The 20,413-nt window shown below is 44.3% G+C and overlaps 1 long non-coding RNA gene across 1 annotated transcript in view; it reads left to right on the plus strand.

Annotated features, from left to right (window-relative positions):
- LOC139549110 (uncharacterized) overlaps positions 1-14,287 on the plus strand; it is a 35,173-nt gene extending 20,886 nt beyond the window's left edge. Inside the window, exons 2-3 of the long non-coding RNA XR_011669828.1 lie at positions 344-453; positions 13,669-14,287. This is a non-coding gene — a long non-coding RNA (uncharacterized lncRNA). The remainder of the gene's footprint in view (positions 1-343; positions 454-13,668) is intronic.
- Positions 14,288-20,413: the final 6,126 nt, after the last annotated feature.

Below are 20,413 nucleotides of genomic sequence, written 5' to 3' on the forward strand. Positions count from 1 at the left end.
CAGGGTGCATGACTCAGACCGTGTTGCTTTAGGAGAATGATTCTTGTTGTCAAGTTGTTTTCTGAGGGATATATGCGAACGAGAGTATACCTGGGACAGCACAACATTTGAATGTTCCATCATAACAGCCTACATCCGTAGGGTGCGCGTCAATATGACATTACTTGACCTGACAGCCATGACAGCCTGCATATATTATGTAACTTCTCCGGAGTCCTAAACATCTAAAGTATAACACGCTGAATGCTTTATAACAGCAGTCCTCACCAGTCCTCACCAGTCCTCACCAGTCCTCCCTCGTTCCGTTCTCTTACTTTTTACTCATCTGAATTGTCTTCAGCAGGCTGGCTGTGATGCAGCAGGGGTCTCCACAGAGGCAGATGCTTAGCAACCACCTGCTGCTTGATTATGGGTTAAGTCAGACCCAAGGATATCCGGCAATGGGAGAAAGAGGTGAGTAGAGTGTGTGTGTGTGCACATCTGTCACATCTGTGTGTGTTCTTATCAGTATTTTCTCAAGGTAAAAAAAGATGGAGGAGTTTCCCCTAAATAAAGGAGGAAATAATTATAAAAGGACTGACTGCCTCCCTTCTGACTGCCCCCCCCTCCCCAACCACCTCCCACTCCCTTACTTTCCTTCCAGTGCCAACACACTTTCCAATTACACTAGCCCTTCTATGTCACAGTGAGTGTTTTCTATCCCCTGTGTTCTGCTAATCGAAAGATAGTGTGCCCATTCAGCCTACAGGAAGGGTTATTCTCCTACTCGCCATCGCCATGGTTCCAGTTAATTATTTGGTGGCTTTGCTCCAGTTGGCGGAGAACATTTAAAAAATAAAATAAATGAAGTTTCACCACCTACGGTGTTGATTGAAAAGTTTTTCGTCAATAAAGCTTAAGCTACAGGAAATGATTTTCATTCGTCACACCTTGCAACAAAGCATTCATTCATGTCATTTAAATCTCTGATAATGCGATAATGTATGTTTGCACTTTTCTCTGTGTGTGTGTGTGTCTGTGTGTGTACTTGCTGTACCTATATAGAACATGTAGCAAAGAACGTGAGGTAACTTTGCAGTATAAGTTCCGTTCCGTTCATTGTATTTCAACAACCTAATGGCACCAACTCCACAAATCCACCCAAAGATAAACAGAGACCGGCAGAACTGTAATGCGTCCTCCTTGGTTCCAGCGAGCATGTTTCCCCATCTGTCAGCCTGTGTGCTGGCTGTCAGTGCCAGTGCCCAGATGGTGGCGTTGGGTAGTGGGCCACAGTCCCAGGCACATTGGCACCGGTGTTACTGGATGACTGTAGAGAATACAGCAGCTCATACTGGTGCTATACCAGAAATGGGACCTGTTATTACAGCAGCACTGATTCTGCTGCTTGAGCCTTAGACTAGTTCTGTGGTAACGTCCTTGTGAGTAGTGCTCAAATTGTTGTTTTGAGTCAGATATTTCGTGTCATTTGTTGTATTTTATTTATAACCATACTATATACTACTGAAACCTAACACTCCATTATTTATGTCTCCCCAGAGTGTGTGCTGGTATCTTTTTGTGTATTAGTGTGTGCATGACAAGGAACATGGGTCATTTATAAAGCAGGATTATGAATGGATTTTGGATGCTGCCAGTTAGTAGCTGTTCTAGGAGCTTCGAAGTGGAGAGAGCGAGAGAGGGAGGGGGAAGAGAACTGCTCAGCGATACACAGAGACGCATGTGGAGCGAGATAAACAGAGAGACGGTGGAATTGTGAAAAGGTGCAAACCTATAAACCTGAAAGTGATGGACAGAAAAATTGTGTATCCTCTTTCAGAGGATCATGAAAACTTGGACAAGCAATAAAAAGGGATTCCACTACAGGTTAACCACCAGGCTTTAAATCCTCATCCGTTCCTGTGAGAGGAGAAGCAGAGTATCCGACAGCCAACCAGCTGACACCGAAGGGAAGTCAAGAGAAGAACCGAAGAAGAGAGCGAGGGTAAGAGAGGGAGAATGATGGATGGATGAGCATATGGAGTAACTTTGACAGCCTCAGAGAGAGAGCGATATAAGACCTATCTGGGATTCTGTGACTGTTACTCACAACTTTGTGTCCTCAGAGGAAATCCATGGATGTGACAGAGGACCAGAGGACAGCTAGACACGCAACCTGACCCACCTGTCCCCCTCCCCTCCATCCCACCCCCACATGTTTTTCTGCAAACTCCTCCCTCCTCCTCCTCCTTCACCTGCTCCTTCACTATCTCCTCTGCTGTCAGTTCAGCAGCTCCTTCAGGGGTCTCTCTCTTTTGTTTATCTCACAATCCGCCTCTCATCCAGTGCCATTCTCATTGGCCTGATTCGTGTTATGGCTACATTCCCAGCCCTTTTTGTCACTATGGAAAACCCCCTCCTACTTGAATACAGCTCCAACCAGCAGCAGATCTTATTCAGAGAAATAGAAAGATAGAATTGAATAATACATAATTTTGGGGTCGGGAAGACTCTTTTGAAGGTCCACAACAAGTGCAAAGGATCAGATGATGTTTTGTGAAGACTTTGACGCAGAACTGACACTGAGCAGACCGACCTCTGGGACAGAAGATGGGACTTCGACTATATGAAGAGGAGGGTAAACGTTGTCCACAGTCTCACGACAAAGACAGTGGGAATCAAGCTCTAACCGCAAGAGTTCCTATCAAATATTGATAGCGACAGGCATGTTGAAAAAGCATACATCAATGTTCCATTACCGACACAGTGGAAAGAGGTTCTTGACACCTGAGGAAAGGCTCAGATCAGACCAGGTGGGACTCTTCCTTCTGGAGATTGAACTAAAAACAGTCGAACCATATACAAAGCCAAGTTAAGGACTTTATTCTACTTGAGAAGCCAAAGCAATACTTAAAAGCATCAGAGTTTCAGAGGGACTGCTTCAGTGAAACACAGACTAACTGCAAACAAATCTGTGTTGCAGAAGGACATTTTGAACTATTTTCCAACAGCGAGAGACCTGGACCAGGAAGAAAGTAGTGTGCCGGGGGAAAGGGAGGGGGTGGAGAAGGAGCTTTGCAAGAAGGTGGAGACATGGAGAGGGTACTGGAATAGCAAAAAAGAAGGAGCATATTGGCTACCCCGCTGGTGCAATGTGTGGTGAGTATGCAAGTCATTAGTTGACATACTGTACATTACAGTCAGAGATGTGTGTGTGTGTGTGTGTGTGTGAGCATGTGCATGTGTGCGTACATGTGTGCATGCGTGCGTCTGCCTGTCTGTCTGTGCATGACGAGTGTCATTGTGTCGTGCTACTGTATGAGAGGAAAAAGAGAGCAAGATGTTATCCGATACAACTTCTTAATGTTTATTGAATAGGTAAAAAGCCAAACAGAGAAACAGTCACTGGACATGTTGTTGAAGAGTACTGTGTTGCTCCCATGGGACTCCATTAATGAGGCGGTTACTTCCTTTCACCTTCATTGTGTTATATTTTCCCACAGGGGTTTGTTTAGAAGGTGAGCTGGGTCAGAGGTCAGGTCGTTGTTTACTCTAGAGCATGGATGGGGAACTCCAATCTTCGGGGGCGGAGTGGTGTCCAACTTTTTCCCCATCCCTAGCAGCTGATTAAAACAAATTGTGTTCTAAACTGAAGATCATGATTAGTTGATTATTGCATTCAGGTGTGTTAGCTGGGGCTGGGGCAAAAGTGTGACATCAGTCAGGCCCCCGAGGACTAGGGAGTTGCCCATCCCTGCTCTAAAGCAGGGTTTCCCAAACTCGGTCCTGGGGCCACCCGTTGGTGCACGTTTTGGTTTTTGCCCTAGGATTACACAGCTGAATCAAATAACCAACTCAATATTAAGCTCTCATTGTTTGATTCAGCTGTGTAGTGCTAGGGCAAAAACCAGAATGTCCACTACGTTAATTCCAGCATCTGCAATAGCGAGTCCTGTCAGTGTTTTCAATAGGTCATACGGTCAGATAGCTTCATGCTGAAAAGCCCTCCGCTTAAAGCAGAGAATGTACTATAGTTTTGTAAGCACACGTATCCTGTAGGATAATGCTCATATGCTTGCACTTGTGCTGTACCTTCGGACTCCTTTTAGATTTATTTTTATTTTTGTTAAACCATATCCTTACTTTTGAAACATAAAAAAATATATAAAAAAAATAAAGAATTATGATCGTAATGTGATGTTGCACATTTGTTTGACATATTCATGTACAAAATACGGGGTCTGTAACTTTCCCACTTTGAAAATTCCCATGTAACTGTTTGGTGTCAGTACTGAATTCCCTCATCAATTTGAATGTTTTTGCATGGCTGACACGTGTGAATTGGCCCCCTGGGTGTATGTCCCTATGTCAGTGAGAAGCCTGTCCATCTATCACTATCAACACGGGCTTTCATCCCAGACATGTGTGGCTACACAGGGCATTCCCACGAGTCAGATTCATTCACAGAAAAGCCAGGGGAGGAGGGATTGATCAATCGTGCTAGCTTAGTGGAGGCCTCTCTGCTCCGTCTACGGCTGCCCCCTGGACACTATGATCACTTGGCTACATAGCTGATGCATGCTTGACTGTCCATTAATTCACGGTACTCCATTCTGTTTATTTATGTTTTATCTGTCGGCTCTGTGCTTTAACTCAGGATCTGTGTGTAGTTAATCCGACCCTCTCTGCCTAGTCGTCGCCATTTTTACCTGTTGTTGCTGTGTTAGACTAGCACCCTGTTATTGCTGCTGTTATCTTACCTGTTGTTTTAGCTAGCTCTCCCAATCAAGACCTGCAATCACTTTATGCCTTATTGTATGTCTCTCTCAAATATCAATATGCCTTGCATACTGTTGTTCAGGCTAGCTATCATTATCATTGTTTTGGTTTGCAATGGACCCTGTAGTTCCACTCTCCGTACCTCTGATACCCCTTTTGTCCCACCCCCCACACATGCGGTGACCTCACCCATTGAGACCAGCATGTCCAGAGATACAACCTCTCTTATCATCACCCAGTGCCTGGGCCTGCCTCCGCTGTACCCGCGCCCCTCCATACCCCTGTCTGCACATTATGCCCAGAATCTATTCTACCACGCCCATAAATCTGCTCCTTTTATTCTTTGTCCCCAACGCTCTAGGCGACCAGTTTTGATAGCCTTTAGCCGCACCCTCATCCTACTACTCCTCTGTTCCTCGGGTGATGTGGAGGTAAACCCAGGCCCTGCATGTCCCCAGTCACCCTCATTTGTTGACTTCTGTGATCGAAAAAGCCTTGGCCTCATGCATGTCAACATCAGAAGCCTCCTCCCTAAGTTTGCCTTACTCACCGCTTTAGCACACTCTGCCAATCCTGATGTCCTTGCCGTGTCCGAATCCTGGCTTAGGAAGGCCACCAAAAATTCTGAGATTTCCATACCCAACTATAACACTTTCCGTCAAGATAGAACTGCCAAAGGGGGAGGAGTTGCAATCTACTGCAGAGATAGCCTGCAAAGTTCTGTCATACTTTCCAGGTCTATGCCCAAACAGTTCGAACTTCTAATTTTAAAAATTAATCTCTCCAGAAATAAGTCTCTCACTGTTGCCGCCTGCTACCGACCCCCCTCAGCTCCCAGCTGTGCCCTGGACACCATCTGTGAATTGATCGCTCCCCATCTAGCTTCAGAGTTTGTTCTGTTAGGTGACCTAAACTGGGATATGCTTAACACCCCGGCAGTCCTACAATCCAAGCTTGATGCCCTCAATCTCACACAAATCATCAAGGAACCCACCAGGTACAACCCTAAATCCGTAAACATGGGCACCCTAATAGACATTATCCTGACCAACCTGCCCTCCAAATACACCTCTGCTGTCTTCAATCAAGATCTCAGCGATCACTGCCTCATTGCCTGTATCCGCCACGGGTCTGCGGTCAAACGACCACCCCTCATCACTGTCAAACGCTCCCTAAAACACTTCTGCGAGCAGGCCTTTCTAATCGACCTGGCCCGGGTACCCTGGAAGGATATTGACCTCATCCCGTCAGTTGAGGATGCCTGGTCATTCTTTAAATGTTACTTCCTCACCATATTAGACAAGCATGCTCCGTTCAAAAAATGCAGAACCAAGAACAGATATAGCCCTTGGTTCACTCCAGACCTGACTGCCCTCGACCAGCACAAAAACATCCTGTGGCGAACTGCAATAGCATCGAAGAGCCCCCGCGATATGCAACTGTTCAGGGAAGTCAGGAACCAATACACGCAGTCAGTCAGGAAAGCAAAGGCCAGCTTTTTCAAGCAGAAATTCGCATCCTGTAGCTCTAACTCCAAAAAGTTCTGGGATACTGTAAAGTCCATGGAGAACAAGAGCACCTCCTCCCAGCTGCCCACTGCACTGAGGCTAGGTAACACGGTCACCACCGATAAATCCGTGATAATCGAAGACTTCAACAAGCATTTCTCAATGGCTGGCCATGCCTTCTTCCTGGCGACTCCAACCTTGGCCAACAGCCCCGCCCCCCCCGCTGCTACTCGCCCAAGCCTCCCCAGCTTCTCCTTTACCCAAATCCAGATAGCAGATGTTCTGAAAGAGCTGGAAAACCTGGACCCATACAAATCAGCTGGGCTTGACAATCTGGACCCCCTATTTCTGAAACTGTCCGCCGCCATTGTCGCACCCCCTATTACCAGCCTGTTCAACCTCTCCTTCGTATCATCTGAGATCCCCAAGGATTGGAAAGCTGCCGCGGTCATCCCCCTCTTCAAAGGGGGAGACACCCTGGACCCAAACTGTTACAGACCTATATCCATCCTGCCCTGCCTATCTAAGGTCTTCGAAAGCCAAGTCAACAAACAGATCACTGACCATCTCGAATCCCACCGTACCTTCTCCGCTGTGCAATCCGGTTTCCGAGCCGGTCACGGGTGCACCTCAGCCACGCTCAAGGTACTAAACGATATCATAACCGCCATCGATAAAAGACATTACTGTGCAGCCGTCTTCATCGACCTGGCCAAGGCTTTCGACTCTGTCAATCACCATATTCTTATCGGCAGACTCAGTAGCCTCGGTTTTTCGAATGACTGCCTTGCCTGGTTCACCAACTACTTTGCAGACAGAGTTCAGTGTGTCAAATCGGAGGGCATGTTGTCCGGTCCTCTGGCAGTCTCTATGGGGGTACCACAGGGTTCAATTCTCGGGCCGACTCTTTTCTCTGTATACATCAATGATGTTGCTCTTGCTGCGGGCGATTCCCTGAACCACCTCTACGCAGACGACACCATTCTATATACTTCCGGCCCTTCCTTGGACACTGTGCTATCTAACCTCCAAACGAGCTTCAATGCCATACAACACTCCTTCCGTGGCCTCCAACTGCTCTTAAACTGCTCTCCAAATGCATGCTTTTCAACCGTTCGCTGCCTGCACCCGCACGCCCGACTAGCATCACCACCCTGGACGGTTCCGACCTAGAATATGTGGACATCTATAAGTACCTAGGTGTCTGGCTAGACTGCAAACTTTCCTTCCAGACTCATATCAAACATCTCCAATCCAAAATCAAATCAAGAATCGGCTTTCTATTCCGCAACAAAGCCTCCTTCACTCACGCCGCCAAACTTACCCTAGTAAAACTGACTATCCTACCGATCCTCGACTTCGGCGATGTCATCTACAAAATAGCTTCCAACACTCTACTCAGCAAACTGGATGCAGTTTATCACAGTGCCATTCGTTTTGTTACTAAAGCACCTTATATGACCCACCACTGCGACCTGTATGCCCTAGTCGGCTGGCCCTCGCTACATGTTCGTCGTCAGACCCACTGGCTCCAGGTCATCTACAAGGCTATGCTAGGTAAAGTGCCGCCTTATCTCAGTTCACTGGTCACGATGGCTACACCCACCCGCAGCACGCGCTCCAGCAGGTGTATCTCACTGATCATCCCTAAAGCCAAAACCTCATTTGGACGCCTTTCCTTCCAGTTCTCTGCTGCCTGCGACTGGAACGAATTGCAAAAATCTCTGAAGTTGGAGACTTTTATCTCCCTCAACAACTTTAAAAATCTGCTATCCGAGCAGCTAACCGATCGCTGCAGCTGTACATAGTCCATCTGTAAACTACCCACCCAATTTACCTACCTCACCCCCCATACTGCTTTTATTTATTTACTTTTCTGCTCTTTTGCACACCAGTATCTCTTCTTGCACATGATCATCTGATGATTTTTATCACTCCAGTGTTAATCTGCTAAATTGTAATTATTCGATTTATTGCCTACCTCATGCCTTTTGCACACATTGTATATAGATTCTCTTTCTTTCTACCATGTTATTGACTTGTTTATTGTTTACTCCATGTGTAACTCTGTGTTGTCTGTTCACACTGCTATGCTTTATCTTGGCCAGGTCGCAGTTGCAAATGAGAACTTGTTCTCAACTAGCCTACCTGGTTAAATAAAGGTGAAATAAAAAATAAATAAATAAAAAATCAGAATGTAGCTAGATGCCACAGGAAAGCAGAGTGGTCTCTGGTCTGTTTTCCCCTTCAAGAGCCTCTACATATCCCCCTGCCTTTCACATTTTATCCCCCAATCTCTCTCTGAAACACCACTCAATTACTCACAATCAACTTGTATTTGATTAGATGAAGTCAGTTAAGCCACCATCTCTCAGTTTTATTGGTTGGAGGAGAGGTGGAGATAGAGGATGCATTGCTGCCCCCCCCCCCCCCCCCCAGCCACTAGGTGTTACCGGTAAATGTAAATTTAATTTGCAGAGAAAGGGAGGAAAATGGGAAAGGGCACAATTAACCTGTGACCTCTTGAACATCAAGGAGAGATCCCAAAAAGAGGTCACTGGTGAAGCTAATGGGAATGGGAGTGGGAATAACACCGGAAAAAGGGGAAGCGAGGAATTGAATCCAGTGTCAGTCCACATGCTCTGGTCGGAAGGACAGTTAGTCACTAATCCAAGCGGGAAAAAGCGAAAGATGCGCGAAAGAATGGGAAGCGATCTGACAGTCATCCGTTGGCCCCGGGCACCACTCTTCCCTCCCACGCTGCCTGTCCATCGGAATTTATAACGAGGCCTGTGGATGTCTGGGCTGTCATAAGGGTCTGGTTCCTCTGCCATCTCTCTGTGACTTATCTTGTTGTGTGTATGTGAGTGTGTCTGTGCTGTTTTAGTAAGTGTTCTAATATAGTGTTAGTTTTGGGGAAAGGTCAGCACTATGTCTTTAAGAGGTACATGTACTTTTTTTCACTTGCCTGAGACATCCAGACTCTTCCTAGAACAATTACATTATGGCCACATTATCTGTTGTTCCATATGGGGTGGCATAACAGTGTTATCTAAATTGAGAATCCAATACTCTTGCATTCAATAAGGCAATATATTGAATTGCAGCTCTTTCAATTCTATTTGCATTTTATAAATATGATTTTTGCTTCCTGTTTTCCACCCCCCTGGAATTGTCCTAACTCATTCCCTGAGCATTAATTAGAGATATACAGTACGTATTGATATGCATTTATTGAAACGATACCTATTCTCATCGGCATTCTTCAGTTAAAGTGTCAGGGCTGAGTTAAAATTGAGTTTCTAAGTTACTGTGTGTTACTGTGTGTTACTGTGTGTTACTGTGTGTTACTGTGTGTTACTGTGTGTTACTGTGTGGTCGGTCAGCATTTCAGGCCAGAAGGATGAGCCCGTGATATGTTGTACTTCTGGAAAATATGCATTGTGCAACATGCAAATCTCATGATTATTTTAAGACCAGAGACAATGTGTGACAGACCCATGAAAGATAGAGCGGGGAGAAAATCTGAGGTTAGGCATATCTCTACGGTTTTCATCTCTGTGTTCAAGGCTGTAACCATGCCATTTATAATTTATTTGGAGCAAATTTTCTTTGACAAAGTTTAGTGTTTCATCCCACAAGAGAAGCGTTTACAGTCATGGTCAGTTTAATCGAATTTTGGCTACTTTTCTATATTTAGCGATTCATAAACTAACGACTGCTTTTGTATATTGCAAAAATGTCAGAAGACAACAATATGGCGGTGCCAAGACAATGTTGTCGTCTAAACGACATAGCAACAACAGCGTTGAATCCAGAATTAGTCAGGTATCCGGGCTGTAATGGCTGACATGATGGTAGGAGGCGGTTTGGGAGTGTTCATCCATTTCAAGTGAGACTCAGCCTACATAGTTGCCAGTGAGTGACACACCAATCGAAAGAACAACAGAGGCATCTCATTACTCCCGCTTACGCTCACAAACCATACCTCCATGCCAGCAGCATTCCCCTGACAAACACAACTCTGATCCAATGTCAGTACGTTGTGCTTCTGGTTTATTTTTGCCCCATTTCTGAAGGACTTGGCTCCACACAAGTTGTGTGTGTGCATCCCTCTATTGGAGAGAGAGAGAGAGAGAGCTATTTTAATCCTGTTATGGGGCAGCAAGTTCCAGCATCTATGGATGTCAGAAGGCATAGACCAGGTTAATACAATATGGTCCCTCCAAGACAAACACCACAGTTTGAAGACATCTCCTAAATATACCTCTCTTTTTTTTTTTACACTGCTCCGTCTTCATATTTACACCTCTGGGTGGATACTGACTCCTAAATATATAACGTTGTGGTACCAGGAGCTAGAACATGTTTCTAACTGTTTTTCTAGATTGTGTGTGCAGTACCACTTCTCTCCTCCTGTTTGCCAGTAACACTACAATAGTAGTAACAAACTATATAAGAATGGATCTCTACTCTGCGACAGTGATTAGCATTAATGATTTAACTGGCAATTAGTGTTGCGTGAAACTGGGAACATTCCGTTATCGACCTCCTCTCTCTCTCAGCAGCGGTGACCCGGAGTTCTCTCCCTTCCGTGTGCGTGCTTGCATGGTTCCCCAAGGTGAACGGTCCGATGTCGCCAACACTTCATCAACACCTATCTCTAATCTCTCTTTAGTGCTTAAAGTGTTTGGCTGGAAGCCAGCAGCAGTTGTTTATGATCTTAAAGATAGCTAGCTCCCTATCGAGCCCAGTGTACAGAGGGCGATACTGTACAACTCTACCTGCCAGTGCGAAAATGGGAGGGGGGGGGGGGGCAAGGTACTTGGCACTGTAGACGAGTACACACAATTACATTTGTCTTTATATCTCAAAACCTTTCCCATTACACTTGAGATGTAAAGTGCTCAGATGCACAGTCCATTAGTAGACTGTCTTCAGAAAAGCCTAAAGAAATGGAGGAGTCTGAGCTTGGAGATTTCGGAGGGGGGGTCGTCTTTAAAGAGGTTTCGGAACTATAAATTATCAAGAGGTTTCCATTAGACTCTTGCAGAGAAAGTGTCTGGACTGAGCTGCACACGCTGCTATTTTGGTCTCATTTGAACGCTGTTTAACTGTAATCGTTTTCTGTTGACTCTAATGAGGACTGGAAATGGAGGTCCAGCCAGGCTCCTCCATTGAAGTAGCTCCAGTAGCGTTCTCTCTGTCTCTAACTCCGCTGTGCTGTTGCTCTTTAAGGAGCAAATGTACGTGCATTAATCATCGATGGCGTCTCGCTCTGATCCCTTATGATATTAATGTTGCAGGGTGAAGTCTTGTAATCTCAGCGAGCCTATGAACCATCACTAATACTTGCTTTCTGAACCGGCCTGTATTGTGTACAGACTGGCTAAGATCGAGCATTACTACGGACTCAAAATAAGTGGGTTATACGTGCTCTTTTACTGATGATGATTGTGGATATGCCTCTGATAGGCTGACTGCCATGTCAATCACTGTGTCTGGCCATTGAGGGGTCTGCCCCTAGAGCATCAATTTCCTATCATCTACCTCAATGTGGTTCTTATAGAATAGGTTAGTGTAATCCATATGCTGTGGTGGGTAAATGAAGAACCTGTATACCGGCAACCTGTATGAGGACCAATATACCTAAAGAAAGTATTTTTATACAATCTACACAAAATGATTTTCAGTACTGGTTGATGCTTGTAGAAGATAATATCTGTTGGGTTGGTAATGTCTTGATTACAGGTAAATAATCACATTGCTATGGGTTTTCTCAGTGACACTGGAGCTGGGCTAGAGGGCACATACCGAGACTCATCCCCACCCATCCCATCAGATCCCTGACCAATGTCAACACCCAGTGACTCACTGTTACACCTGGGGCTTTGGGAGAGGCCCTTTTTATGGGTATGGAGTGAGTAACTGAGTCAGTCGGCTACCAGTTGCACGTAAATTGAAATTAGGTTATGATGAGATCCAATGAAGCTGGAGGAGTCAAAGGGGAGTGCAGAACTGAGAATCTAAACCTGGGTGTAGGCAGGAGAAGCATCATTAAATGTTTATGTTCCACTGGAGACCCTTTAAAACCATTGTAGCCTGTTCGTTTCCGTTGCATCATGAGGTAGTGTGGAATCTATTAAGAACGCTGCTTGAGACCGCCACATCTACTATCTCTTTTCATCATACTCTCTCGTTTTTTTCATCCCTGTCTTTCTCTTCTTCTCCCCTTTCTCTCCTTCTCTCTCCCTCCTCACATTCTCTCTAATTTATTAATTCCCTCTCTCTCTCGTCATTCGGCAGGGAACAGTCTTTTTTCCCTCCCCCTCTGAGAGGCCAGCGTGGAGAGGACTCACCGGGGCCATGTGTGAGTGAGTGACTCCCTGGCTGGGGCCTGGAGCGAGGAGATGCCACATGTATTTCCCCCTAATTGGGTTGGAAATAATCGTGTTTCACCGCTGAATGGCTAAGTCACATCAGAGCAGAGGGAGGGAGACATTACTGTCTCCCAGGCCTCGCTGGGGCCCCCAATGCTGCTACAACATCTGTTGGCTCCTCTATTGTTTATTCTGTTCGGCCCTGTATTGTGCAGCGAGAAGCCAACAAGTGCAGTACAGGAGAGAGTTTGTTTCTGTTTTGTCACAACCTGACCTGGACTCCCTTCTTGTTTTAAATTTGTATTATTTAACCTTTATTTAACTAGGCAAGTCAGTTAAGAACAAATTCTTATTTACAATGACGGCCTACCCCGGCCCAACCCTAACCAGGATGACTGGGACAATTGTGCGCTACCCTATGGGACTCCCAGGCATGGCCGGTTGTGATACAGCCTGGAATCGAACCAGGGTCTGTAGTCTCTTAGCACTGAGATTCAGTGCCTTAGACTGCTGCGGTCACTCGGGAGCCCCGCTGCGCCACACGGGAACCCACATTGTAAGCTGTATCAGTAAGAGCACTCCATAGACACCCACGACAATCTGTCCTCTCTACTTCAGTCCTCTTGAATGGTCCCTCGATGACAAAGTAGCACAGTACTGTCGTCCCATGATGAGGCTGGAATTGGACGATAAAACTTTCCGTTTGACATGGGCATCATGTTGAATGAACACATGGGGCTCTTGCATGGAAATGGACAGGAGCAGGGACCCTGGGCTGCCCAGCTCAACCTCTCACTGTTATGCTGGAACCATAGAAAAGGTTACCCAAATATGGGTCATCATAAGAAAAAAGTAATGCTTGATTTTGTTCTTCGTTAACTTTTTCATCCCTTGAGTAATATGAAATGCCAGCTTGTCTAAAATGAAACGTAGTCAACGACTGTACATGTCTGTCTGTCTTTTAACATCAGAATTGGAGACCTACATAAGTATCCCACTCATCTCTCTCCTCCCATCTGTAGGCATAGCACCCTGTGGGGGTGGGGCGTACTGATGGTAAACATGGTCCCCCACGGCCGGCATGTCTGCCACGCCCACGCCGAGGACCCTGGGGACGACCGAGAGGAGCGCATCCTGGCCGTGCTCGGGATCATCGGGACCGTGCTCAACCTGCTGGTGGTCATCTTCGTCTACATATACACCACCATCTGACCACTACCACCGCAACGATCCAACCAGTACTGGACCACGGTCCAGGCTGACACGTCACCAAGGCAGAGGGGAACGCATGCAGCAACAGGGCGAAAATGGAGGTGGACAAAGAAGGAGTAGGACCAAGTCTGTCAAGACCACCAGTGTTATCGCGCTTCGCCCCCCCCCAAAAAAATCTAAGCAGTACCTGACCATATTGCCATCCTTTCCATCTTTAGGCCCAGGAGGGTGAGGAAGAGCAGGTTAATTCATGTACATGGCCATTTTGATATCAGAAACATGGGAAACCTCCACCATTTCTTCGATGACAAGGCTATTGTTTTGTACAGACTCTCTCACATGCATTATTTGTAGATGTTTAGATAAATTCACCCTGTTTTGATTAGTCATTCGACACATATTTACCTAATTATACTTTTTTTGTTGGCATTTTTGTTCTGAATTCACACTTTATTGTTCGCTAGTGTTAACATTCGTCAACAAGCACAACGACTCTGTCCGTTGAGGAAGTGATGGAGGATTTAATCCTGGTCAAAATGGCATTGTCACCTGGACCACATTCCAATGCTGAAGGATATGACATGCACCCTCACATAGTGAGAGGCCGTTCACTGAGACCCCAATATCACTGCACTGGACGAAGAGCAGGCCTCTATTCATTTCATCCTCAATATACTCTTTTCTACTAACAAGCTCAAACCTGAGAAGATATGATACCAAGAGAATATCCTTCGAGCTCGTTTCATACACCTGTTTGAAAACTCCTGTTTCCACACATTTTATCTTATGATTTATAAGTGTTAACTACAATAACAAAAGAGACTGATAAGAGTCAAAACTAATTTGTATCATTATTATCAATTGATGATCATTATATTTGCCCACATTCATGTATGACTTTGTAATTAATTAGATTTTAATATTGTAATGTAATACACATTCACAGAAACGTGCCCCCCCCCCCCCCCATTTCCCACTGTAGCCAACATGCCATTTTCAACTGAAAAGCTGAATATGGCTTGTCACTGCACCATTTAAAGCAAAATATTGGGTTTCCATTCATAATCGACGTCCGAGTATTTAACCGGTAGGGTGTCAGATGTGGCTTTGCGATACTGCTGTGATGTGCACCACGTGCATTACCTGTTCACCTCCATGAGTTTCACTCATACGCTAGTACAGCACGTGTTGTTTTTGCCCCAATTGCCAACCTTGCTGCAAAACTACATCTCAAGTCAATCTCCAGGGCTTCCAGAAGAGTTCATTACTTGAACAGAACACAGATCTACACTCCTCACCTTGAAAAAACACTTGCCTTACTGATGTCATCGAAGAGACATTTTGGTAGTTGTAATTGAAATGCTTCCTGATGCTTTTTTTTTTTAACACAATCACTTATATTGGTGTAATGACATGATTCCTGTTCACTATGCCGTCCACAGTGAAGTGAATCGGAGTGAATACTAATGGGGATGGACAGAATGGACTCTCTATCGCCAGATATACTTACCTAAACCACCAAATACTGTGGCGTGTTTGGGCTGATTGCGGTCTTGACCAGTGTTTCCCAACTCCGGTCCTCGAGTAGGCTACCCCCAATGGCACACATTTGTGTTGTAGCCCCGGACAAAACGCATGATTCAACTTGCCAGGGCTTGAATATTTGACAAGTAGAATCAGGTGTACTTGACCGGGGCCACAACAAAAATATGTACTGTCGGGTGGTACTCAAGGACCGGAGATGGGAAACACTGGTCTAGGCTGTAGTGCATGGCGATGTATACTAAATGATACAGTACAACACACAGCTGTACTGTGTCCTATATCATAACAAAGATATTGACTGTAAGCATGCTAAACATTCCCGAAACACTGTTAACACACAGCTAACCACTGAATAACAATGTTTAAACAAACAAGTATATTTTTATAGTGCAAGACACCGCTAGAAAAATCATGGAGTTGACCATCCTTTCTAGTTAGCTGCAGTGCAGGGCTTTCTGCCATTTATAGAGCTTTTGCTTTGGACCAAACGAGAAGTGACCAGGGACCAATGAGAGGGAAGAGCCTGGAGCAGACTCAAGACCATCTGCTGTCCCTGTGGACAGTGGCACCTCCTCAACACAGAACAGAGCCAGAGCCAGAATTGGCTTCCTTATCCCTCTCATCACTCCACCACTTAAACTGAACTGACAGAAGTACTTAAATTCAGGGACTTGTGGGTAAAATGTAACCTCAGAATGTGAGTTTTTACAATGTGTCCTCAATGCCCTGTGTGTGCTCAGACTTTTTCAGCACTGGTTATTTTACCAGTTTGTGTTCAGTATTAGGGTAGAAAAATCACTTAGTTTGTACACTATGAAAATGAATCTTTTTTTTCAAATCCAAATTAGCTTTTGTTTTATTTCACATTGCAGCACCTGATATTTTTCCACAGGGTATGTTTCATTGAATTAGATATTTCGTCTATACAATGGGTTTTATTTTGTTTCCTAAACTTTAACTATGACAATCCAACTTTATTCATGATGTATGAGGGACCTGCATTTTGGAACTAAAGGGAATCTTTTGTGGAGGATTCAAATGTGTCTGAAGATGAACATTTTTCACCCCTCTTAATTATTTTCAAGTTATGAAATATTGAAAAACTGAAATATTGCTAGTTCTATACAAACAATTGAAACTCAACTTTTGCCAGAGTTATAAATCATGTTAATGTTTAAAAGAGGAGTATGGGGCATTACAGTCCTGCATTTCTCTGCATTTCTATGCAGTTGTCTAACTCTTTATATTAGTGTTTGGAAATGTTTGCAAAATTGTGCTATATTTCATGTATTGTTTATATTATATTGAGTATTAAAATAAAAATGGAAAATGGTACCACTTCGCAAAATGTTATTAAGCCCAAAGCAAAGGCCATGTTTGCAGCATAATCAACAGGACAAGTATACCATACACACAGTGCATTCCAAAAGTATTCTGACCCCTTGCCTTTAATCCTTATGCTAAAATGGATGAAATTGTTTCCCCCCCCCCCATCAATCTACACACAATACCCCATAAAGACAAAGCAAAAACAGTTTTTTTTGAAATTTTAGCAAATGTATTAAAAAAAATAACAACCGGGAATACTCATTACTTTGAAGCACCTTTGGCAGTGATTACAGCCTTGAGTCCTCTTGGGTATTACGCTACACGCTTGGCACAACTATATTTGGGGAGGTTCTCCCATTCTTCTCTGCAGACCCTCTCAAACTCTGTTAGGTTTGATATGGAGCTTCGCTGCACAGCTGTTTTCAGGTCTCTAGAGATGTTCGATTGGGTTCAAGTCCGGGCTCTGGCTGGGCCACTCAAGGACATTCAGAGACTTGTCCCGAAGCCACTCCTGCGTTGTCTTGGCTGTGTGCTTAGGGTCGTTGTCCTGTTGGAAGGTGAACCTTCGCCCAAGTCTGAGGCCCTGAGCACTGTAACAAGTTTTCATCAAGAATCACTCTGTACATTGCTCCGTACATCTTATCCTCGATCCTGACTAGTCTCCCAGTCCCTGCCGCTGAAAAACATCTTCACAGCATGATGCTGCCACAACCATGCTTCACCGTAGGGATGGTGCAAGGTTTCCTCCAGATGTGACGCTTGGCATTCTGGCCAAAGAGTTCAATCTTGGTTTCATCAGACCAAAGAATGTTGATTCTCATGGTCGAAGAGTCTTAGGTGGCTTTTTGCAAACTCCAAGTGGACTGTCATGTGCCTTTTTCTGTGCAGTGGCTTCCTTCTGGCCAATCTACCGTAAAGGCCTGATTGGTGGAGTGCTGCAGAGATGGTTGTCCTTCTGGAAGGTTTTCCCGTCTTCACAGAGGAACTCTGGAGCTCTGTCAGAGTGACCATAGGGTTCTTGGTCACCTCCCTGACCAAGGCCCTTCTTCCCCGATTGCTAAGTGTGGCTGGGCGGCCAGGTCTAGGTGGTTTAACTAGGCAAGTCAGTTAAGAACAAATGCTTATTTTCAATGACAGCCTACCCTGGCCAAACCCTCCACTGTTTTTGGTTTGGCATTATGGGGTATTGTGTGTAGATTGATGAAGGAAAAAACAACAAAATAATCAATTTTAGAATAAGGCTGTAACATAACAAAATGTGGAAAAAGTCAAGGGATCTGAATACTTTTGTATGCCAGTGCATTCGTAACAACCTTACCATTACTCAACTTCTATTCGAGCAAATAAGGCTCAGGTGGAAAATTGGCAATTGTTTTTTGTTGTTGACCAAATTCAACACTCATTGATACTCATATTAAACTTTGTGGACTTATTTTTGTGAACTGATTTTGAGCTGAGTTAACTCTCTCACTTCACCTCTATCTTCCTCTCTGCTGCATGTCAGACATGTTTGGTAACTAGGAAACTGTTTTATAGTTTTTAAAGCTTAGTTCTCACTCCATTCAAGTGAAAACTTTCTCAAAAAAAGTTGTATTGCTGTATTGCTTATCAGAAGTTTCCTTTTTTGACTTCCAATAACCTTAACAAAGTGTGGATGGCTTTTCTAATGCCTACTTGTTTTTTTTTGTCCTAATGCTAGGTCGCTAAAGCAGCCCATTTAAAGTGGGGTCTGAACTTCCTGATATGGCCTCGTTTTCTTTTGCTTGCTTATTAAGAAATGCTGGCGGCCATGACTGAAGCCAAACAACAGTTGTCTTGGGGGTGTGGTTTGATGTGGGTGTGTCTTGGGTGTGTCTTTGCCAATCAATCACAACAAACAAGGGCAGTAGTGAGTACAGCGAGGTAAGCTAAGCTAGCTTTGCTATGGAGAGCACAACGTTTCAAAGCTGGATTTCCCCCCCTCCTGACTGACTCGCCATCTCAAGATGCTCAGCTAATCCAGTTGTGTAGAACTTTCTAAATGTTGACAAAAAAAAAATCACTGGACAAGTTCATGGAAACATAGCTAGTGACATGCACAGCTCTCTGGGTGAGGTTATGTCTTCAAGTCTCTAGTGTATTACAAGTTATGGACAGGTGCAGGGGTGGAGAGCATTACACTCCATCCTGAGATGCAGGAGGATGGCACTCTTCTCATGCCACTCTGTAGGCCACTGACCAATTCAAAGCTTCCTCCAGGAGGTCAGTAGCCTACAGAGTAATATGAGAAGAGTGCAATTGCTGAACTTACTGTATGTAGATATTCGGAAAGTGTTTTGAGAAGTTCTACGTGTAACAGTTCTACGTGCCACAGTTCCATGTCGAATAAACCATCCTTTACATTATAGTGTAGAAGCAGTGTTCTGCTAATATAACAATGTGCAAATATTACACGTCTTTCATCTTCGATTGTCATTCACAGCTGGTACAGATACTGTCCCCCATCAGCAATTTGTCTGGTGCATGCTGGGGCTACCTTGCCAAACATGTCACTCGTCATTCCTTCCTGTATGGTTTCCCGTATAAAATAGGAGTTCCCTGACATGCTTGAAGAATACACAGGGTCCTGCCCCCTATTGATAGTACCATTTGATTTTAAAAAATGTACGAAAGACCTTTAAAGTAATATATGTCTGAGCGCAATGTCTCTCCCAATTCAGACATTAGTATCAACCTGTCTTTCAGTCAGAGGACTCCATTACCAAAGCTTCACTCCTGTCCTCCATCTGTACAAAAAAAAGGTAGTGTTTATGAGTGACACATGTATTGAAAGGGTGGAATTATCTTGTCTGTATATTCTATTTTTCAATCTTTACAATGTTTTATTGTGGCAGCACAATTTCAGAGTCAAATTCCTGTACATGCAAATGTATTTGGTGAATAAATGGGATTCTGATATTACTAAACACTTGTGATGTGCTGTCTTATTACTAATCACCTATAGTCCTTTCTGAGGTTTTTACCTGCGCCTGATGGGCATGGCAGCGTAGATCAGTTCCAGGCCCCTCTCATCACAGCTATTGGTCATGATTTTGAGTTTTATTAGGATTCTCATTAGCTAAAGCAGCACACAAAGCAAAATACATAACATTAATAGACAAGTACAGCACAAGGCCAGAACTACACATTTTAAAATAAGAAGACACACTTTCACACATTCATGCCTTAGAATTCCATGCATCATGTACTCATTTTAAAGGCAATACTGCAGCCATTAATCTTCCCATATATTGCATTCTTTGCTGTACTGTTACAATGGCTTTGTCTAAGCAAGTCCTGGTATCCTATTCTCATTGCAACCTTGAATCCTGGTATCCTAATCTCATAGCAACCTTGAATCCTGATATCATAATCTCATTGCAACCTTGAATCCTGATATCCTAATCTCATAGCAACCTTGAATCCTGATATCCTAATCTCATTGCAACCTTGAATCCTGATATCCTAATCTCATTGCAACCTTGAATCCTGATATCCTAATCTCATTGCAACTGTAAAAATGCCAAAATGCAGCGGGTGATGAATACATGATGAATTTATTTAAACAAGACGAACACGAAGCACACTTGAATAACTACAAAACAACAAAACGACGTAGACAGACCTGAACATGAGAACTTACAAAAACACGAAGAACGCACG

The sequence above is a fragment of the Salvelinus alpinus genome, chromosome 22 (assembly GCF_045679555.1).
Source record: "Salvelinus alpinus chromosome 22, SLU_Salpinus.1, whole genome shotgun sequence".
In the NCBI taxonomy this organism is placed as follows: domain Eukaryota; kingdom Metazoa; phylum Chordata; class Actinopteri; order Salmoniformes; family Salmonidae; genus Salvelinus; species Salvelinus alpinus.